This window comes from Mesoplodon mirus (assembly GCF_964341445.2).
Source record: "Mesoplodon mirus genome assembly, chromosome: 20".
Classification (NCBI taxonomy): Eukaryota; Metazoa; Chordata; class Mammalia; order Artiodactyla; family Ziphiidae; genus Mesoplodon; species Mesoplodon mirus.
In genome coordinates this window covers 29,851,281-29,873,400 of record NC_138996.1, presented here as the reverse complement: position 1 = coordinate 29,873,400, position 22,120 = coordinate 29,851,281, and the positions used below count along the sequence as shown (strand labels likewise).

The 22,120-nt window shown below is 49.3% G+C and overlaps 1 protein-coding gene across 1 annotated transcript in view; it reads right to left on the bottom strand.

Moving 5' to 3' along the window:
* DLGAP2 (DLG associated protein 2) overlaps positions 1-21,794 on the bottom strand; it is a gene marked incomplete at its 3' end in the record, with an annotated part of 748,047 nt that extends 726,253 nt beyond the window's left edge. The window contains exon 1 of the mRNA XM_082608399.1: positions 21,675-21,794. The remainder of the gene's footprint in view (positions 1-21,674) is intronic.
* Positions 21,795-22,120: the final 326 nt, after the last annotated feature.

Here is a 22,120-nt window from a genome sequence, read left to right as displayed (position 1 = left end):
CCTAAAAATCAGGTTTCTCAGAGAAGTACAATAATAGGACGCAAAGGCAGGGGGTCGTTAGCCCCAGAGCTCAGGGTGATGGGGCCGTTATCCCAGCCGCATCACTCCTCCTCCCTCCCAGGCATAAAATCCAGAGCTGATTTTCCTCCTGTTCCTTCTCCCCTTCTCCCCATGCTCCCCAAAACACCAGATTTCCCGATTCCTGATTCCCTAAACTAATGGTCTTCATGATTTTGCACAAGCACCCCTTAGAAAAATTTTGAAGAGCTAGAAGAGCATTGCAAACGGTTAAATTCCTAGCGTAGTGTAATGACTGCCATTCAATGAAACTGTTACCCCGTTCTTTTCGACGTATCCACTAGACTCGCAATGACCACATCCATTCGGGGGCCACCATCCTCCGAGCTGTCTGCTGTGACCAAGCAGACGGACCCCACGGGGGAACAGTGCTCCTGCAGCAGGCAAGTAGTGACCCTGAGCTGTCTCTTTTCAAAACACATGAACCACCAGGCCGTTAGAAATTTCACACCGTTACTTTAACTCCTTCAACTCCTAATTCCACTCCATTTACCCCAAAGAATTTCATCCTCAAGTAATATATTTTACGCTTGAAAGTTTTTATTGATCATCACTTCATTCTGCCCTGCAACAAAGATATGTATGTGAGTTAAAATAAGACATCCTGTGACCATGAGGTTCCAAGTTTTACACAGATACTGCAAATTTCTATTCATAATTTTAAACATAAAAAGGAAACTTTTACCACTTCATGACAGAGCTCTTTTTTTTAACGTTTCCTCGAATAAATATGACTTCTTGCTGGACTGAAACCGAGTCCAGCACCAATTCTATTCTCTATTTTGTTTGCCAAGATGTAAGCATGAGAAGCCTTTTTCACAAAGAGGCTCCAGCCACTGATTCCTGCAAAGTGCTATAGCAAAACTCACAGCGATCTTCCATCCAAAACCACTCTTAATGATCCACCGGACGACAATCTGAGAGGTCCTCCTCCGGTTTGGTGGAAAAGGAAGGACTCAGGACCACCTGATCTGCACCAGGACATGTTCCCCAGTCCCTATAGGGTCATCTCTCTCCCCTCCCACCAGCATCCCGAGTGTCCCCCAGAGATGGGCGCACTCTCTCCCCACAGGTCTTTGCAGAGGCCAGGGCAGTGGCTCTAGAGGACAGAGGTGGGACGAGAACACTGGGGAGAGGGGCCCCTTGATCTCAGGACGAGTTTTAGGGGAAAAGGGAACTATGTCATATTGTGTGTTTCACTGTGTTCTATCTGTAATGCAGGGTCCATGCAGACGTCTAACACACACACGTTCACACACGGGAGGGAGACTATCCACCACAGTCACTAAGATGCCTGATTCAAGAATCAAAGCGGCATGCTCGCCAAGGGAAACATCACAGGGGTTCCTGCCCATCTGTCTGTCATCGAGCTCTGATTCTCCAGCATCGGCATGTCTACTTGTGAAATGCGAAAACACACAGACCTTTTAGGAACAGTGCTTCAGAGAGAGAGGAGAAACGGTAACACTGAATTTCGGACCAATGTCATTTAAATAATGCTGGAGAATCCTATTACTTTTCAAACTTTTAAAATAAAATAGTGGTTTACATCATATTCAAGGTGCCCAAGTACCCAATTAATTACCTCCTCTTCCTTCTGAGACCCCCTTACGTGACTGCCAAGGACTGTAAGGAGAAGCAAATCTATAAACACGAAAGAAGCAGGTGCTGGAGAATCTAAGGGACTTGCTGAGTGGGCAGAGAGGAGGACTGAAGATGCAGAGCTGAAGAGGTGACAAAACAGGCGGGAGCGAGGATGCAAGCCTGGCCACCCTGCGGAGGCCCTGGGACCCCGGACGGGTCACTGGGGCAGAGAGAGACATGGTAAACGTCAGCCACTGTATCGTCCTCAAATCCCTTCATACAAAATGCCCGCCGGCCTGCCCCACCCACTCGTAAAATCGGAACTCTTCCCTTCAAAACCAGAATTGATTTGCTCTAAATGAAGACCTGAATTCTGGGACTTAGAGCTTCTCTAGCACCTCGGCCAGCTTTCTGCCCAACCGTCCTGAAGAGAAGCCCACTTGGCGACAAGCCCCACCTGCAAACACAGAGCCGGAGCCACAGTGACAGAATAGGCGAAAGAGACATTGCAAGGAATAGAGTGAAAAAAAGCAAATTAGTCTCCACAGAGAAATCTGAGAAGATATTGGACCATGAAAAAAAGAAACAGAACAAAAAGAAGTCTTAGAAACTGAAAATAAAATTGAGATTAAAATTCTGATGGAAGTGTTAGAAGGCAATGTTGAGAAAATCTGCCAGAAAGTACTACAAAAATATAAAAGAGACTCAAAAGTATATAATGGAAAAGACATAGGACACTATGAATCAATGTGAGGAAGGTCCTGCATACAAAGAAGAGTTTCAGAAAGAAAAGAGAAAAGATAAGAAAATAAAAGAAAAAAAAGGAAAAAATAAACAACAGAAAAAATAGATGGTAAGAGATTATCAAGGAAATACTACATGAGAGTTTACAAAAGCCAAAGTCACATAATTCAAGACCAAAAGCGGGCTTCCCTGGTGGCGCAGTGGTTGAGAGTCCGCCTGCCGATGCAGGGGACACGGGTTCGTGCCCCGGTCTGGGAAGATCCCACATGCCGCGGAGCGGCTGGGCCCGTGAGCCATGGCCGCTGAGCCTGCGCATACGGAGCCTGTGCTCTGCAACGGGAGGGGCCACAACAGTGAGAGGCCCGCGTATAGCAAAAAAAAAAAAAAAAAAAAAAAGACCAAAAGCATCCATGTAGCCCAGCATTTTGACTGAAAAGGGGGAGAACCTACACCCATGTATATCTTCGTGAATCTTTAGAACACAAAGATAAAAAGAGAAAACTAAAACTGTCCAGAGAGGAGAAGTCAGTTATAGCAAAGGAACAAGAATTGGACTTTCCACACTAAATTACAATAAACAAAGGAAAAATGCCTTCAAAATTCTTAGACAAAATTATTTTGATCCTGGAATTCTATACCCAGCCAAACTTTCACATATATGAGGGCAGCATTTCATACAGGCAAGTTCAGAAAATTTATCTTCTACTGTTATTTTCTCAGGAAATTATTTAAGATGTGTATCAACAAAAGGAGGGTAAAAATCGAGGCAGAAAGACAAGAAATTTAAGGAACTCTAGGTCAAAGCAACCAAGAAATGAGAGTTAAGAGGGAGAGGCTGCACTTCATGCCCAGAAAGCAGTTCGTTCTGAAAATCAGAACAATTGTTCAGGAAGAAAACCTCCTGCAGGTCAGTCAGTTGATGGGGGGATCAAAAGGGGTGGTTATATCTTAGAAACGTACATTATCCCTTGGGCATTTGGAGCAACTTTAAAAGGCAATGAAGAAAGAAAATGCAAGAAAAGAAAACATCATTAGAAACTCCAGGAGCAAGAAGCTGTTTCTTTCTCAAAAAGAAAACAGTCAACATGCACCAGTCGGCAGAGCCATGGAAAATATCAGCGGTCGGAGGACAATGCAAACACATACGTCTCTTTTGTGTCTTCAGCCTATAGAAAAAGCAAAAAAAAAAACTACAATTTCTAAACAGAACTTAAATGGACTCAACCTTGACAAATGCTGGCTGGTGAAGTGAAATGAGAAAGTAAGTAAATTGAGAGTGGCTAATGTCTCCACAGCACAGAATGGGTGTCAAGTGACACCACCAGAGCCGCTGGAATAAGAAAGAAGGTGGGGATTATCCATGAAAGCTAAGGAGTCAGCAAAGAGAAGAAACTAAAAGGAGTAACTTGATTATAGGGAGAGAAGGGGAAGACGTGGTAAATAGCTAATAACATCTAGAGTAGATTAACTAGGAGACATGGAAATCATCTGTGAAGGCACGAAAACACAGAAACAGTGAAAAGTGAGTTACACAGTGAAATTTCTGTCTGATACTATAATGATGGATACATGTCATTACACATTTGTCCAAACCCACAGAATGTCCAACCCCAAGAGTGAACCATGGGCTCTGGGTGATGGTGACGTGTCGGTGCAGGTTCATCAGTTGTAACAAATGCACAGCCGGTGGGGATGTGAATGATGGCGGGGACTGTGCATGGCGGGGCAAGTGGTATACAGGAAATCTCTGCGGCTTCCTCTCGAGGTTTCTGGGAACCAAAAACTTCTCTTAAAAAATAAAGTGTACGGGCTTCCCTGGTGGCGCAGTGGTTGAGAGTCTGCCTGCCGATGCAGGGGACACGGGTTCGTGCCCCGGTCCGGGAAGATCCCACATGCCGCACAGCGGCTGGGCCCGTGAGCCATGGCCGCTGAGCCTGTGCGTCCGGAGCCTGTGCTCCGCAACGGGAGAGGCCACAACAGCGAGAGGCCCACGTACCGCAAAAAAAAAAAAATAATAAAGTGTACTTAAAAACAAAAAACATCTAGTTACAACTGATTCTCCTGGGGTTTGGGCTGAAAGAGGTAGGTAAGACCCTACTGCTTTTGATTATAATCCTTCTGTACTGCTTGCCCATACTTTAAGTATGTGCAAGTGTTACTTTAAGACATATGGAAAGATATATATTAAAATTAAATAGCTTTTAAATTTTTATTATATAACAAACCTGAGAAGCAAGAATAAGGAGACAGAGTTGAGCTTTTCCTCATAAAGGAAATTCTTCATTATTGTTTCAAAGCTTATACAGAAAGGAAAAACGTAGCCCTGAGTTTTTACTTGAAGGAAATACTAAGAAGGCTTCCAATACAGGCAACACCTGGTTAGATCATCCTGCCTTCTCTCCTCTCCCAGCACCCACCAGCCTCGGGCCAGAGCCACCCATTCATCCTGAACCAGCTTCGAAGCCTCGGGCACTCACAGCTCCGACCTCTGGGTCCCTCATCTTTAGAGCAGATTGATGACAGAGAAGTGGCCTGTGCTTTGCTTTTCTTGTGGGGTCCTGTCTGGTTGTGGCATCAGGGTGATGCTGCTGGCCTAAGAAGATGAGTTTGGAACTGTTCCCACTACCTGCATTTTTTGGAAGGTTTTAAGAAGACCTGGTTTAGTTTTTCTTTGAACATATGGAAGAATTCAGCCACGAAGCCATCTGCTCCTGAGCTTTCCTTTGCTGGTAGGTTTTTTTTTTTTTTTTGCGGTACACGGGCCTCTCACTGTTGTGGCCTCTCCCGTTGCGGAGCACGGGCTCTGGACACGCAGGCTCAGCGGCCACGGCTCACGGGCCCAGCCGCTCCGCGGCATGTGGGATCTTCCCGGACTGGGGCACGAACCTGCGTCCCCTGCATCGGCAGGCAGACTCTCAACCGCTGCGCCACCAGGGAAGCCCTGCTGGTAGGTTTTTGATTTTTGATTCAATCTCCTTATTGTTAATGGTCTATCAGGCTATTTCTTCTTGATTCAGTCCTGATAGATTGTATGTTTCTAAGAATTTATCCATTTTTCTAGGTCATCCAACTTTTTGGCATAGAATTGTTTTTAAAAAAATCCCTAACGGTCCTCTTATGTCTAGGCATCCGTTGTACCGTCTCCTCTTTCATTTCTGCTTTTACCTATTTGAGTCTCCCCTCTTTCACCTGCTGATCTAGCTAAGGGCTTGTCAAGAGCAGAACCACCGTCTTGCAGCACCGTGGACTCAGTCCCCACGGCACGTGCCCCACTGGCTCAGGAGAGGACCAAGAACCCACACTGTCTCTACACTGAGGTTTGAAAATAATGATCACAGTATAAGTAACCTGGATAGAGTCTTGATGAATAATTAAACCTAAAGAACTACAGAGGAAGAGAAATTGATGTTTAAACTGAATAACCAGAATTATCTATTCCAATTCCATCCACTTAGAGAGTGTGAAACCAGAGCCAGGTGAGGCTGATGAGGCTGTGCTCACATAATCTCGGCTGATTAGGGGAAAGGGCAACACTAAAAAGGAGTGAGGGGCTAGTCTGTATATTAGCCGTCAGCAGACATGTGCTAGTAAATAAGCTCTACGTGGAAAGCGCAAGTCAACGTAACCATCATGCAGAAGAGGTGACTGATTTCAGCGCTTGGAAGACACCCAGCTGTCTTCAGTACAGAGCCTCCAACCCCTCCACACCCCCACGCCACACCCCCGATCCGAGAGCCGGCCCGTGGAAGCACGTGGATGCGCCAGCCGAGAGCAGCAGGCCTGTGCTGAGATGTGGCTGAGGATGCACCTGGGAAAGAGCAGAACCTGCACAGGCCTGCAGGAGCCAGACCCGCCATGAGGTCAACCAGGAAAGCTAAGACAGCCCCGCCACCCTGTCCACTCGCAATATCCCTGATGGGCGTGAGGAAGTTAGGCTCATCCCACACCCAGCATCACACACCCCGCAAAACCATCAAGATCAAAACCTTGAGAGAATCCTGGAAGCACGTTTTTCGAAAGTTCCAAGTTAAACCTATGAACTTCAGATGTGTCAGATGCTGTTCCGTTATTTCTAATTTAACATAAATACTCATAGATAGCTTTTTTATCAATAAAAATAAAAGATGTTCTAATCAAAAAAATCATAGAGAATGTCAGATTTAAAAGAAGCCAGGTGCCGAGAAGCCGGGCAGCCGTCGGTGGGGAGCCTGGCCGAAGGAAGGGCCTGCCTGCATGTCGGTCCCGGCCCCCTGCCACCCTGGCCTGCTACCCACCAGGCCTCAGTAACCTCAATGTCACTTTGATCTCCACAGCCCCGTGTGAGGTGAGAAATTATCTTCATCCCCACTTCACTGATAAGTTACTGAAGCCCAGAGAGGCTAATGTCACGGTCAAGTGCACTCAGCCAGCTCTGATCCTCACTCCCCGCCCCCGCTTCAGGTGGTCACCGTTCCATGGTGACAACAGCAGAGCTGTAGGGCGCAGCCTCGAGGAAGCCTGGTGCGCTGGTCCTGCTGGCCTAAAGCACAGAGAACAGATTCAGCCTCTGACCACACAGTGAACTCGACGCAGAACCCTGGGGAGCTGCACACAGCTTCCCACCAGCCTCAGCACCGTCTAGATTCTGTGAAAAACATGAATCCAAAACGGGGAAATCAAAGACACACAGTCTTAACTCAAAGACATCTGATCTGAGATGCAGCAATGCATGACTGTCAACGCCCCCGGCCGGGGGGGCCACTCCACCTGGTGAGTCAGCATCGAGCAGCACGGGTGCTGAAGGAGGTGCGTCCAAGCTAGTCACGGACACCGTTCTTAGGAATCTTAGGAATCTGCCAGAATATCCCATCAGCCAGTAAAACACAGTGAGCCAACTTTCAAAACAACATGCCTAAGACCCAGTGTGAAGTAAATCTCATGTAACTGCACCATTGCCAATACATAAAGGAAACTATTCTTTTAAAGAAAGCTCCTAGTGGGGTGTTTCCTAGTATACTTTTGTAAATCCAGCCAATCATTAGATGATAACTGGTTTGCTGGATTCAGGTATCTTATTATATAAGATGCCTTCTGAATGTTATGAGATGAAGAACTAACTACTAAAGGAAACCAAAAAGTAAAGGAATGGTCAGAGTTGAGGGAAGGAAGCATTTATAGGCGTCAGTTCCAAGAAGAAAGGGGTTTTGGAGTTAGACTGGAAAGAGGAACGGGAACAGACCAAGAAAGAAAAATAACACAAGAAACAGGCTGATAACGAATTCTCCAGGTGGGTGGTATGACATGTGCAAAGGACCAGTGGCAGGCGACAGTAAGACAACAACAGGGAATTTGAGCAGCACTTTGGGGCAAACGTTCCATAAAGGCTCACAATGGAAATCCTCGGAAAGGGGACATTTTGCAGAAAGCCTTGAGAGCCAGAAAGGAGAAATCTGGATTTGACAAAAGGCAACAGAAAACAGCATGCAAAGAAGTGACATGATAAAAATGGCTTTAGAAAGATTATCCCAGCAGCTGTGTGTAGGATGGTTTCAAGCTGAGAGAGACTGGAGGCGGGTTGGGGGGGGAGTTCTGTAAGAACGTTCTCCTAATTCAAGTGCAGTGTGGCGAGGGTGCGGCCAGGCACAGCGCCCAGGGGACAGGAACAAGGAATTCTGGGCCCGTCCTCAGTTTCCCCATCTGTGAAATGTGAGGCTTCACCAGAGGACATGTCAACTGGAGCAGGTATTGGTGCAGCAAGTTTTCTGTTCTCCATGATCCAAGATGTCCAGGTGGGCTGGATGTGACTCTGGATTCAGGGAGAAGGGAAAAAGTAAATTCCAACCTGCACGTCTAAACAGCAAGGCCTGGTTTGGCAAGTTAAAGTTCATGCATCTTTTTATTGTCTTAAAATTCTCTTAAATACAGGAAACTGCATCCGTTCTAACTGAAAACAGATCAGAGACCTCTCCCAAGCAGGAGGTTAATGGTCTCCAACCCCAAGGGCTGGAACTGCACCTCTGCTGGCTGAGGCCAGAAGCCTTGGTTAATCCTTGACGCCCCCTTACACCCCTTTCCTTGGGCCTGGAAGACTCCCAACTCTGCTCCTGATTCCTGTTTATTCTTCCCAGAACCAGAAATGCCACTTCTGCCCCCAGACTCCAGGCTGCTAGCCATGGGTCAGAGGACCAGTATCTGCGCATAGCTGTCCTCAAAGCTGAATCAGAATCGTGAGCATGAAAATACTTTTAGTATATGATTGCTGTATATTTATTTAATATTTATCTCCCTCCACAGACTCTTATCCAGCATTGTCCTTCTCGTTTATTTACTAAAATATACATAATGACGAGCACAGTTTTGGCACCTTGGGAGTTTACAAGAAAACACATCGAATGAAAGAATTATTCATCAGTAATAAACACTAAATTAATGTCCTCGTTTGTATGCCACCAGATATGCACCCTAAAGTTATTTTCCAAAGGATATATGATCAGCAAATTTCTAGAAATTCACCCAGTTACCCAGATGATTACGAACTGCTGGGGTGACTTATCAGACGATTAAAAACATGTATCCTGGAGGGGACGGTGGGCACCCCTACAACCCCCTCTCCTCTGAGCACTAATGATTCCTCCGAGGGGATGGAGGACGCTAACTGCACCCTTTCTAACCAGTTTCACCCCCTGTCCCAAAAGGCGCGGGTGCTCAGGACGGATGGGATGCGGGGAAGCCGCGGCCCCCCCAGTCTTCGTAGCTCTCGGGTCACCACCCTACTGACCGTGCGGGTCCCTGACTTTTCAACCAGGGCTCTGTCCTTTCCTTCAAGGTCCAGCGAGGCCTGTCGGCGCAAAATCCAAGGAGCGCCGCTCAGTGGAATCGGGAAGATAAGCTGCAGCTGGTTACGACGCGATGATGCAATCGCAGACGCCCTGCGGGTCCCGTGAGCGCAGGGTCTGGAAGCATGGGGGCGTCTCCCCCAGCGGCTGCGGTGCTGGCTCAGAAACACTGAGGGATGCCCCTCGTGCCCCCCCAGGACCACCCCTTGCACCCCCCCGGGACCACCCCTCACGTCCCCCCAGGACCACCCCTCACGCCCCCCCAGAACCAATCCTCCCGCAGGAGTAACCGAAGCCAGCTCCCCCCTCCCACTCGGGAGCGGAGCCTCCCCCACGGGGAGGACGTGGCTGAGCAGGCAGGGTCCGCATCCTTCAAACAGCACGTGGAGGACACGTGGTGCTGCTTCCGTGAATCTCTGGGTCTCAAACGCCCACCTCCTGGCAGTTACACAGACCGGCCGTCACCCCTCACTTGCGGTAGACCCTAAAACACACTCTGTGTTCTCTACACAAAATTTTTTTAAAGACGTCAAGCAAAATAATGATTATTTACCTCATGTTACTATGTTGGATCATGAGAGGACACACAAGCCTGTTTAAGAAGCAGATAAAGCTCCACCTGGTGCGCTGGTAAACTCTTTACACCTACAACATTGGAGCGGAGGAATAAAGAACTCAGAGATGCTTCTGAGCTGGTGAACGGCTCGCCCTCCGGTTACGTCCTCTCTCTTCACTCTCTTTCTGGGTTCATTTACTGCCCGGGCACCTCCCACCTCCCCCGGCGGCCTCCCTGGGCACTTCTGGCTCCCTGAGAATCTGTCCGTGATTTCCAAACACCTTTAGCGACACCTGGTATCTTAACAGAAACTCTAGACCCTTCTGTCCTAGAAGGAGATGTTGTCCAGGCCTACTTAGGATTACGCAGCCTTCATTCTTCCTAGGGATCGAATGCCCCCGATTCTTGACAGACAAAGCTGAATTATAAAACAAATCGTGGCTACCTTAGCCCAGAAGTAACACTAAAGAAAAATGACAGGATTACAAACTTGCCTGTTGTCTCTCTTCCTCAGAAGGTGCATGTGTAAAGTTCAGGTTCTGGAGGCGAAGTAGGGATCCCGCCAGGGTAGCCACTGTCCTCGCTTCCCCAGGAATGACAAGGTCTGAGGCTACACGGCTCCTGACGGCCTAAAGCTCACGCCTGTGCCCCTCACTGCAAAGGCTTCCCAACTTTTCAGGCCTCTGTTCGCATGTTTGCAAGAGAGAGATGATAATACTTGACCCAAATAAGTCAAAAGACTCTCTTCTCTGTACTCTGTGTGTTCTTTCAAGGGGGGATTTAGGAGCAAGCACTGGGTTCACCCGAGCTCCATGCCACAAAAATCAAGGGACGACCCTATCCTGGGCTAAGAGAATGCTACTTCTTCAGAAAAAAATAATAATTTTAAGCTTGAAAAAATAAGATGAAGCAGAAATTTAACACTTACTGTAAGAATGAAGAAAGGGAAAGGAATCCCAGAAAAAGCCTTCTGTTTTTTAACATTATGATTCAACTCATTTAAAGTCTTCAGAAGAGCCAAGAATAAGGACCAGTGGGAAGAACAGAGGAGGAGAGGAAAGTGACCCTCCTGTGGATCATCAGGGCCGTGTCAGAAGCAACGCACCACCTCGGGCAATTATGCCCCAATGGAAGAGGCCGGCCAGTGCGCGAGGAACAAGGACCTTCTCAGTGACAGGCTGTCGTGAGAGCGTGTGGCTGGTGACACCTGTTTGCTGATGGGACAGGAAGCAGAAACTTTCACCTTCCCAAAGCCCCAAAGAGCACAGGCCTGGAGACAGATATTTTGGAATAGAGCTATTTTCGATCTGGACATTTTTCAGACACTAAATTTAGCCAGCTTCAATTCTTTTTAAAAATGCTATCCCATTAAACCTTTGAAACAGGAAATCTGCATTTATTATAAAGTTGGAACACAAGGTTCTCTGGTCAGCAAGCCCAGGAGGGACTGGGCGCCCAGCAACAAAATGCCACCGCAGGCGCATTTGGGAAGGTTGAAGGATGCAAATCAACAGAGGCCTTGACAATCCAACACTGAAAATGTGTGGTGTTTTTAAAATAATAACCCATTTGATAAGTTTTTTAAAAAGTGATGTTTTAATTTGCCTTTTTGTTACCATTCACTAGTGGTTCTCATTCTCAAATGCTTATGGACCCCTTCACCAATTTCTTGTTTTTTTCCCCATCCACTTTTATGCACACTTGAAAAACCTTTGCATATAAAGGAATTAGCCTGTTTTTCAGGATGAGAAGGACCGCGCTCCAGGCTCACCATGCAGCCTTACTTGGGTGGGCAGAGAGAAGCTCCCACGAGCTCTGGTCGAATCTACTGACCCTTTCCTTTGCTGATCTTTGCTTGTTTTCCTTTGTTGCCCTCAGAGAGCCCTACCTGTGGCACAGTCGGCTGCCCTTTTCCCTGTACTTGGCGAGGTGGCAGCGAAATGAGCCTCGTATTCAACACTGGCGGGAGGCTCTGGTCACCAGCAGGTTCAAGGTTCATGGAATGTTCGTACCCACTGTATGTGGGTGTCACCACAGAAACCCCTGGAATTTACAAGCATGACCTTATTTGGAAAACAGGTCTTTTTCAGTTGTGATGAAATTAAGAGCCTTGATGTGAGGAGAAAATCCTGGATTATCTGAGTGGGCCCTGGGTCCAATGACTAGTATCCTTAGGACAGAGATTCAAGGTGGACAGAACGGGAGACACGGACGCAGAGGAGGTGGCCCGTGAAGACAGGGCAGAGATGAGGGAGCCGGGTCAGGCACCAGAAGCTGGAAGAGGCAGGAGGGATCTTTTTCTGGGTCCTCTGGAGGGAACGCAGCTCTGGAATGCCTTGATTTCAGGCTTCTCTTGTTTCCTGCAGTTTTAAGCCCCTGAGTTTGTGGTAATTTGTTACAGCAGACCTAATACACTAGATACATGCATTAACCCAGTAATTCTGTTTCTAGGAATTTACTAGAGAAAAGTTACACTTTCAGAAAACATCAAAAAAGGTATTAATCACAGCTCAGTGCTTTGTGACCACCTAGAGGGGTGGGATAGGGAGCGTGGGGGGGAGGGAGATGCAAGAGGGAAGAGATATGGGAACATATGTATATGTATAACTGATTCACTTTGTTAGAAAGCAGAAACTAACACACCATTGTAAAGCAATTATACTCCAATAAAGATGTTTAAAAAAATAAAATAATCACAGATTAATGGCCAAAAATTTTTGCAAGCAACTTAAACATTGAGCAATAGGGGAATGGCTGAATAACACTGCATACTGGAATATTATACTTCAATTAAAATCAAACTGTCAAAGAATATTTTGAAAATTTGGGCAAGTTCTCAGAAAAGAATATAAAGTGAAAAAAAAAACACAAAAAAACCCAGGACAGTTCCCACTTTGGGTTTAAAGAATAAGAAGACACAACTGTAATTATTTCTAGGTCATGGAATTATTGGTGACTTCCACGTCATTAATTTGTGCTTCTCTATAATTTCTAAATATTTAGCGATTAGATGACCAGAAAAAAGAGAAAAGAAAAATGTATGAAAGCAGCCCAACCAGCCCCCAATTCACCACAGCTATGACAGAACAAAATATATCACAGGAGAGAAGCGTCTCCAAAAGTGGAATAAATATAACAAAGAGAAGATCTGGTAGCCAAGGAAATGCGTTACCGAGTCTGACAGTAAAGCACTGACCTCCAGGTTTTGCCTATTTTTGCTTCCCGGAAGAACACTGAATGCTTTCCAAAGCATATCCTAACCCTAGAACAGAGAAAGCCTGTAAAGGATGGAACGGCGGCTCAGAGGCAGGGCCAAAGAATGGGCTGCGTGCATCGCCCACAATTAAGAACCTGAGTCGTCTCTGGGGACACTGCTAGGTGTCTGACACTGTGGACCTTGACTTTACCCCATGTCCCTATGTGGGTGTCTCTTTTAAAAACATAAGCATGTTGTAGCATGACACGAGATACTATATCTCTCACCTTCCTCCCAGTTTGGACTCCAGTGCTCTACTGGAGAAAGGCCAAGCAAGGGTTTCCCCTTTGGGTCACGGGATAAGACTGCATATGTCTGCCTGGCCCACTGCCACCCCCAACCCAGGTGCCCCGCACGCCTCAGGCTGAAACGGAGCAGCCCCGGGATGCTCCACCTCTCAGAGCAAGGCAGGGACGAAACGCACTGAGGGATGCCCGGGGGACGCTTCCGCACCCCTGCCATGGGGCTCCTACCTTCCTGAAGCTTCTTCAGCCTCCCCTCAGCCGAGAGCTGGTCCAGGTCCTGCCAGTGGGGTCCGTTGTGCTAAAGTTAGCGGGACTTTGTTTCTGGGACTTAAGAACCCTGACACGTGAATTCCATCAGACAATGGCCATATGGACAACTGATCAAAGGTGGACTAGTTACAGCGGGTCTAGTGGGTCATCAGAAGGTGTTTCTCTGTCCTATTCGCTTTACAACAGCTCTGCAACCCTTTACTGCACGGATGCATAAAGATTCTTTTAAGACATTATTAGATTACAGAAGTGTTATGTTGTGCCCCAGGCCATTTATAAATTCACAATAGGCGTGTAATAGACACTATTGGTAGATACCCAGACAGCCATCCCCCTCCTGATTTCTAAGGGAAGTCAGCTTTTCCCCAGGGGTCACCCTCGTCTGCGTGGCCTTAGGAGCACCAGGCACAGCCTGAGAGGCGGCTTAAGATGAACCTAAACCCAGACAATGATCCCATCCTTCTGACCGTAACCGGTCAGGCATGACGGGATAGGAGGTAAAGACTTCTGGAGACGTTCTAGGGAAGGTCTCTTCACTCCATAAATGAAACAAGGGAGGCTTCGCAAAACAGTCAGCTGATCACAAACCCTTTCCTCTTCATTCCCACCTCCCTTGAGGTGCGTGTAGCACATGACAGAGGCCAAGGGAACAGGAGCAGAAGTGGTGCGTGTGCTCCCAGGCCACGCCCACGTGGTCCCCCAGCTCTTCCCTCTACTGATTGGATGAGGATGATGGTGGCAGAGCCACCAGACAGAAAGAGCCTGGTTACAGGATGACCATTTGGGGGACCAAGAAAACCTGTCCTGACTTGACGTGACCGAGAAGCCAACCTGGGCCACGTTACTCCCCAAGTGCTTCAGAGGGTCTTTGATACAGCAGCTATCGGACCCCACAGAGGGACGCGCCCTCGACATATGGGGAGCGCAGGCACGGGCCGTGCGAGGGCCCCAACGCCAAGCCTCCCAGGCCAGCTGCTCAGGGAACGGCACGGAGGGAGCAGCAAGGCTGGGCCTCAAGAGGGGACTCAGTCACGCGGGCGGCAGGTGGCGGGTGGTGCTGGGTGGCGCAGACTGCCCTGGGACGAAGCCTGGATCCCGAGTAAGGTGCTGATGCCACTGGGTGACACGCCCCTCCCCCCCACCCTGGCTGCTGGGTCCTTCCAGACTCCCTGCTGTGTCCCCCGCACAGCAGCTCAGACGTGGGTGCTGTGCGTGTTATTTGGTAACCTGGTTCCTCCACCTAACGGGATACGGACACCCCTCTGTAGTATTAAACATTTAATCTTCATCTTTTTAATGGCTGTGTATTTTTCTACGACGCTATATCATAATGAATTTATCCAATCTCCGGTTATTGCTATTTTCCAATATTTTACTGTGGAACAAAACTGGAGTGAACATCTGTTTAGCTGATTTCCTATAAATTCATGATTATTCCCTTAGGATACGTTCCCAGAAGTGAAATTGCTGGGACTAGTTATATGCAAAAGAAGATGATTTTTTTTTTTAAATGGAGTGCCTGCTGTGCCTTTTAATAAAATACCATTGGAGAAACAAGCAAGTGGATGAATTGAAGACTCAGAATTACTTTAAAGAGCTGCATAACCCATCTCTCACAACAAAAATAAAACTTTGAACCTAACAATAGTAATAATCTAGACGATTATGTTGTAGATGCAGGAATGCTACACAACGGTCACAGTGGAAGCTTGACGGTACAACATTCGACTGTTTATGAAAACGTCTAAATCATCTATAATATGGATTCATTATTAAGTTTTTAATAGAATCAGAAAACAGATATTCAGAAATTTATTTAGAAACTGTCAAAATATTACAAAGAATGTCAGAAAATGGAAATTATTTTTAAAGAGCCAAAAGTTTCATAAAACAAGCAAATCCATTGACGTGCTTGTGAGGTGTCCTGTCTTGGTGAGACTCATGCAACTTGCAGAAGCAAGCAGTAAAGCCCGCCCGTAACTGAGGAACCTTCCTCGAGTGTGCGAAGGGTCAGCTGCTTATGGATCTACTTATCCATTCGAACATTTATTGAGTGATATGATCTAAAATGCTACGGTGGGAACTGTGAGGTTGCCAAATCCGTCCGTTCCCTGTTTCTCCTGGCAGGAGCAGGAACAGGGTCTCCCCAGGAACGTCCCTAAGGCCCAGGGACCCCAGTGGCTGAGCAGTGACATCCAGGGTCTGGGAACACGCAGTTCGAGGTCTGAGAGGATAAATACGAGGAAAACGTAGAAAAGAAAAACCAGTGCTGGTGAGGGAGAGTCTTCCCCACCAAGCAAGGGCAGTGGTGAGTCTGGTAAACACACGGGGAGCAGCGTTCCCTTCACGCGCCCGTCCATTCACAGCAGCACACAGGCAGGCCCAGGGCTGAGGAGGGCAGGCTGTCCTCCTGAAGGGCAAGACAAGCCGGGGGTTCCCCTTGGGGCGCGTGAGGGTCACCCTCATCGCGAGCGCACAGGGGAGGCGCTGGGCCTTCCGATGCCATCAGGAGGAGCTGCTGAAATAGCTCCTGTGCCCCCAGGGGCTGGAGCTCCGCTCCCCGCCAGACGGGGTGGATGGCGAGGAAGTGGGGACAGCAGCGACGACGATGCGTCTGCTCCAGGGTCCTTGTCTTAGGCTGAGACACTTGATTTACGTGAAAGCACAGTGGGAAATAAGATACATGTGACCTGAGAGATCTGAGTTTTCCCCGAGACACACAACTCGAACCCACATATAAATGCTAAACTGAAGTAGACCAGGGGGAGGTCCAGAGCTCAGAGCCCGTCTCCCGAAACCACAGTTTCCCATCTGGTCACGGAGGGAACACAGAAATACGAGGAAAAGGTCACTGCACCTCTTACGGGTTGCCTGTGCATGTTTTGCCTTCCTCCAAAGTCTACTGTAATCATGAAAAACACTTCTGTGTTTGTATTACTGATGTATATGATCTAACCCAACCCCTCTATACAAAGTCAACCACGAGAGCATCTTTTACGATTCAGCACTTTTCTTCACTGAAAAGCGAGTATGCGATGTCCACCCCGCAAGGGAACCAAGCGAGGGCCTCTGTCTTCTGGTTTTGTTGAGTTGGCTTCCAGGAAACTCCGACTCAAAATTGAGGCCCAGAGGACTATGTTAACCCTTGTGGTTACCATATTTGTTTGCTCCGATTGCCTGTTTCTACTTTATTTCATTTCTTGGACCTTGTCCTTTTGTCAGTGAGTCAAAAAACTTTTTGGAAAGAGGTGGCAAAACAGATATATAAGAAAGTAAAAGGAGACTGGAAATAGTAAATACCTAAGTTTTATGGGAATTCGGAGAGTGGCTTCATTACGTCCAATGCAGGATGGCCCAAACTGGGCCCCAATTTCATTTCTTCATGATCAAAATAGTGGACACATGTTGGGCATTTACTCTGTATGCTGTTCTAACTGCCTTACTCTCATCAATTCATTTAATCCTCCTGACAACACTACCATGTTAACACTGGATCTGTCCCTCATGTAGTGATGAAGGACAAAAATACAATGAGGGCAAATAAACTGCCGGTGCCATGCAGCCACCCAGGCTGTCTGACTCCAGAACCCTCACCCTCACTCCTAATCACTACCTACGTGGCCAGTATAAAAAGCTGCTGGTTGGCATCGTACAAAACTAGCAGGACACATTTCCATTAAGCACAAGAGGATAATTTTACGTTGCCTGGCTTAAAATGTGTACTCCATGGGTGCTGGGAGATCATTTCAATATTTTTTTCTTTTGTGCAGAGTATGGCACGTTTTAAAGATAATGACCACTTAGATTTACAAAGTTACTTTTTAACAAATTTTGCTACAATTTTATGCAAGGGCTGGTTTCAAGTACTTATTCCTTTTTAACAAAAATTACTTTTTTTTTTTCCTGTGGATACACACAAAAAGGCATACTAGACAAAAGGGTCACCGATGATGGATAAGTGTCACCCCACAATGAGAGCTTTAAAGAGGAAATTTTCCGGGAAACTAAAAACCTTTACATCCCATTGGGTGGTCAGGACAGAAACCCACGGTAATGACGGTTTCAAGCCCTACCTGACTCTGGACCTCAGTGACGTCGTAGGACCAAGTGCATCCGTCCACGGCCCTGCTGTCCACCCGTGGCCCGGCCCTGCCATCCTGGGTACTGGCTTCCCAGGATGGACAGGCCACCCCGCCCCAGGCTGCATGTGATGGACCTACATCCTTTTAGATTTACCTCCTAAAGCTCTCCATTCTTGGCTGAGAGGAAATGCCGTGCTCTTCCCGGAGGTGGGGGGGGGGGTCCTGACCTCCTTATGCAGCTAGGAGCCCGCCCCCAAGCAGCCACACTCTAGAAGTGGGCAAGGCCGGCTCTCCGAAGAGAGCGGTGTGCAGGTATCCTGCAGGGCCAGGCAGCGTAGACCACAGAAGCCGTCTGCAGTCTGCCTGGTAAGTTCAGCTCCTTGGAGACCCCCCCCAAGAAAGACGATGGTGCAGGAACAAAGGTCAGGAGAAACTAACCGGGGACACTTCCCAGGAGATGCGTTCTCTCAAGAGGAACCGCAACTGAAGCTCCTTGCGGGAATGTCAGAACCTCCAGAAACGGGAGGTGCCCTGCCGGGCTGAGGGTGAGGGCCCTCGAGGGCCCCGGAGCTCCTGCCTGACGAGGCTCTTCACAGCGGGTGCGGCCAGGGCAGAGGCCCCGCAGAGAAGGGGACAACTGGTCTAACACATGGATGCCACTGCCTTGGCCCAGGAGATTAATAACACCGGCTCCAAACCCGCTGTTGGTCACTGGTGTTAAGCCCTGGAAACGAAGGGTGCTGTAAAGGTAAAGGCTCTCCTAACGGCAGATGCAGGATTTAGGGGGGAATCTGCACCCCCCAACCATACCCGTCGACGCCAAAGCCCACATGCTTAGCTCCCTGTAAACCAGAGTGTCTGCCATGAATAAACTGGAAGCTACCGTGCTCAGTTTTGTGACACACATGCCCAGAAGACAACGACACCTACTTTAAAAGCTGGCGATCTGCTGGAAATATGGTTACATGATAAAAACAACTTGTATGTAAAGCTGTGGTTGATCAGAATGATTTTTAACTGCAGAGAATGCTTTGCCCGCTAACTTCCTGTTGGGTGGCCCATAATTCTTTTATAACCAACATGCTGCCAATGTTTTAAATATGACTCCCATCTGGCCAAAATGATGAATCATAGTTATTTTTATTGTATCCAGTGAATGACCATGCCATATCCATTCCAAGGGTCAATAAATAATACATTTAATTAATTTCCTTTTAAAATCTATGATCAAAGTGTATATCACTCAACTCCTTGAGTGACTGAGAAATCATGAAGTTTTCCCTCAAATATAAAAGAATTACAGCATTTCTTCAGTTTCATCATGTAGGCATACGATGGAAGACACTCTGTTAAAAACACAGATAACAAATTCTCTAACAAGCTTTAAAATGTTAGAATTTAGTTTCAGAATTGGTTGGATTCTGGGTATCCGAAATCTAATGTGATTTAAATTGTGCAAAGTGCTTTTTCACTTTTAGTATTTAATGTGAAATTTCCACCAATTTCAAAAATGAAGTAGACAAAAATAGGAGAAGTAATAGACTGCCATAGGAGGACATATTTATGTCACTGGGGAGAAATCATGCAAAGCAATCTGAATTGTATAGAAATAAGATATATTGTTATTAATTCGCCTACAACACAAGAAACTTAAGGCACAAACACACTGGTGAATAAGTACATGTTTACTTCTATCTCCGGCCACTTCGGATAGTTATACTGTTAAGTGGAAGGAAAGGGAATAAATGATTACCAGCATGGAAAGTCGAATAGGATAGAATGCATATTTCAGAAAACATCTTTGTGGTGAGAAAACTTAAATTCCTTCAACACTTTGGATTATTTATGTAGAATTCATTTTGCTCTTTAACCTAAAATGTAATCTGCAGATATGACATGATAGATCGCTAGGGTAAGTCATCCAATGCTTATCGATTTCTTAACCAAGAACAGAGGAAATTAGGGACAGGAGGGCACGAGGGGGCAGGAGGGGCTCGCAGACACAAAGCAGGCCTCCCTTGACGGGGGATCACAGAGGAGAAACCCCCCATTGATGGAACTCCTGACCTGGGACGGGACTCGAGTGCTGGTGGGAAGGGGCTGCGTGCTTCAGGACAGGCCTATTTCTTCTTACTGTTTTCATTCACTGGGTCCATACCTCTCCGAGCCCAGATGTGCCTGAGCAGAGAGCGTTCCCCACAGCCTGCTGGTCCTGCTTCCAGATGTGGGGTATAAAATATTCTAATTTGTTCCCTTCCAAGCAATGAGAAAGTCACACCATCTAAAAGGAAGTGGTACACACACTCTACAATTACTATCAGAGCTAAATCTGTGAGTCACCCAGCCACCTGCACAAGACAATTTGGCTACTGGAAAATCCTGATTAATGACATTTTTTTTTAAACACCAGAGTAACAGCTTGACCTGCCAAGAATTACGATTTTTTTCATCATTTCACCATTTTTTGCCTTGGTTACCTATTACCTTTTGCGGAGAATGTAAAGGAAGTAAAATGAAAATGGTGTTGTAACGCACATTAACCTCAAATCCAAATGTTCCTTCCAAGGTGTCGGGGGAGGGGAGACGGCTCTGTGGTGTCGGCTTTGAGCCAGAGAAAGAGTCCTTTTGGATGAGGCTGTGGGCTTTCTCAGGCCATGCTGAGATGCCAGGGGGGTTTCTAATAACTAATACAATCGATTCTCATCTGCAAGCAAGAGTCTTCCTTAAGTCATAGATTACCAGGCCCGCGAGTTCCAGCCAGACACACTGTCCAAGAGGACACACGAGCTGGTTACCGTGAGCAAAGCCCCAAGACCCCCGGCGCTGAGGCCCCTGGGGAAAGTCCTAGGCTGAAGTCCTCAGATGGCAAAATAAGCAGGTGCGCTTTACATTTCCGGCTCCAAAACCACCCACAGCCCGTGCTGGCAGAATTAAATCACAGGAAGGACTCGCTGCCGATCGCTTTATTTTTGATCGATCCGAGCCAGCCGCGCCGGCAAGTCCCGAATTCTGAATCCGGAGCCCGGCCAAGTCGCCATTCACCGGGGAAGCGACACCCAGGCGGCCGGACCACGTTCCGGCGAAGCGCGGGCGCCGGAGAAGCGGCTCCCGAGTTTCCGACGCAGGTCGCCCCCCGGAGCTGGCTCTCGCCGCTCTCCGCCGGCGAGCCCGCGGGGCCCCACCCCACCCCCGACTCTTCGCCCAGCCCCCGCCGGGTCCCGTCCACTCTGCTCCGCGTCTCTCGGCGCCGCACGCGGGAGCCGGGGGCCGGGCGCCGGGCACCCAGCTGGCCCGCCAGGCGGCCCCCGTGCCTGCCGCTCCCGCCCCTCGCCGCCCAGGCTGTAATAATGACAGCCTCCTTATTTCTCTTGCTACCGTTAGCGAGCGAGCCCAGAACGGCAACAGCCGCTGCCGGGGGAGGCTTGGTTACAGAATCCTGCGCCGGGTAGCGGCTCGCTTAGCAACCGCCCCGAAAAAGCCCCCGCGCTCCGCTCCCACTCGGAGAGCCGGAGGCCGCCCTCCCAACGCGCTCCTCCAGCCACCCCCGGGCGCCGCGCCCCGGCTCCAGTGACCCCTCCCGCCGCCCGGCCGCGCGCCCCCCGCGCCCCACGCGCGGAGCCCGGGCTCCCGGCGCCTTCCACGCGCTCCCAGGAGCGGTCGGCGTCCTGCGCCGGGCGGGGGGAGGGGGCGCAGTTTGCTGCCTGCCGCCCCCATCCCCTCGCGGTGCCCAGCCGGAGCCCGGCGCGCAGCCCCTCGCCGTCCGGCGCTTCCTCCCGGGTCCCCGCGGGTCCCCCAGCTTGCCGGGCCGAGCGGAGAATGTCACCCCTCCGCGACGCCCCGCTCTGCGCCCGCTCCCGCGCGCCCTGCAGCTCAGGGTGAGGGGACCCAGTGCACAGGCTGCCCCGGGGTCCCCGCCCCTCACCCAGCCGCCCTCGCGGGGCCCCAGCGGTCCGTCCCGCCGGGCAGCCTTCTCCCCCGCAACCCCCGACGGTTCTCGCGCCCCTAGCCCCGTCCCCGCGCGGCTCCGGTCCCGGTGGCTCGCACCTTCCTCAGCGTAGACATCCTCGGGTGCTCCAGTTCAGCAGGTGCGGGGCGACATGGCCCGTCCGCCCGTCAGTTCGCCAGCCCGCGCGTCCCCTCCACTGCCGCCGCTCCAACCCGCTGGAGCCCAGCGCACGGTCGGTCCTCACGGCCGGCGCCTGCGCACTGGGCGCCCGGGGAGGCACCGGCGCACGGGGGGGCGGCCGGCGCGCGGCAGCATCTGGAGAGGGGCCGGGCCCGCGCCTGGGGGAGCGCCAGGCCTCTACGCCGCGACCCCGGCCCGCGCTTGCGGCCCGGCCGCCTGGCGCGCCTCGCGCGCTTCGCGCGCACGGCCTGGGGAGCGCGCGCCCCGCCCGCACCGCCAACTGTTGCGCGGGGAGCGGCGGGTCACGCGGGGACGGCGGGGGACAGGAGGCGCCCGAGTGGCTCCCGGGGGCAGCGGCCTCACC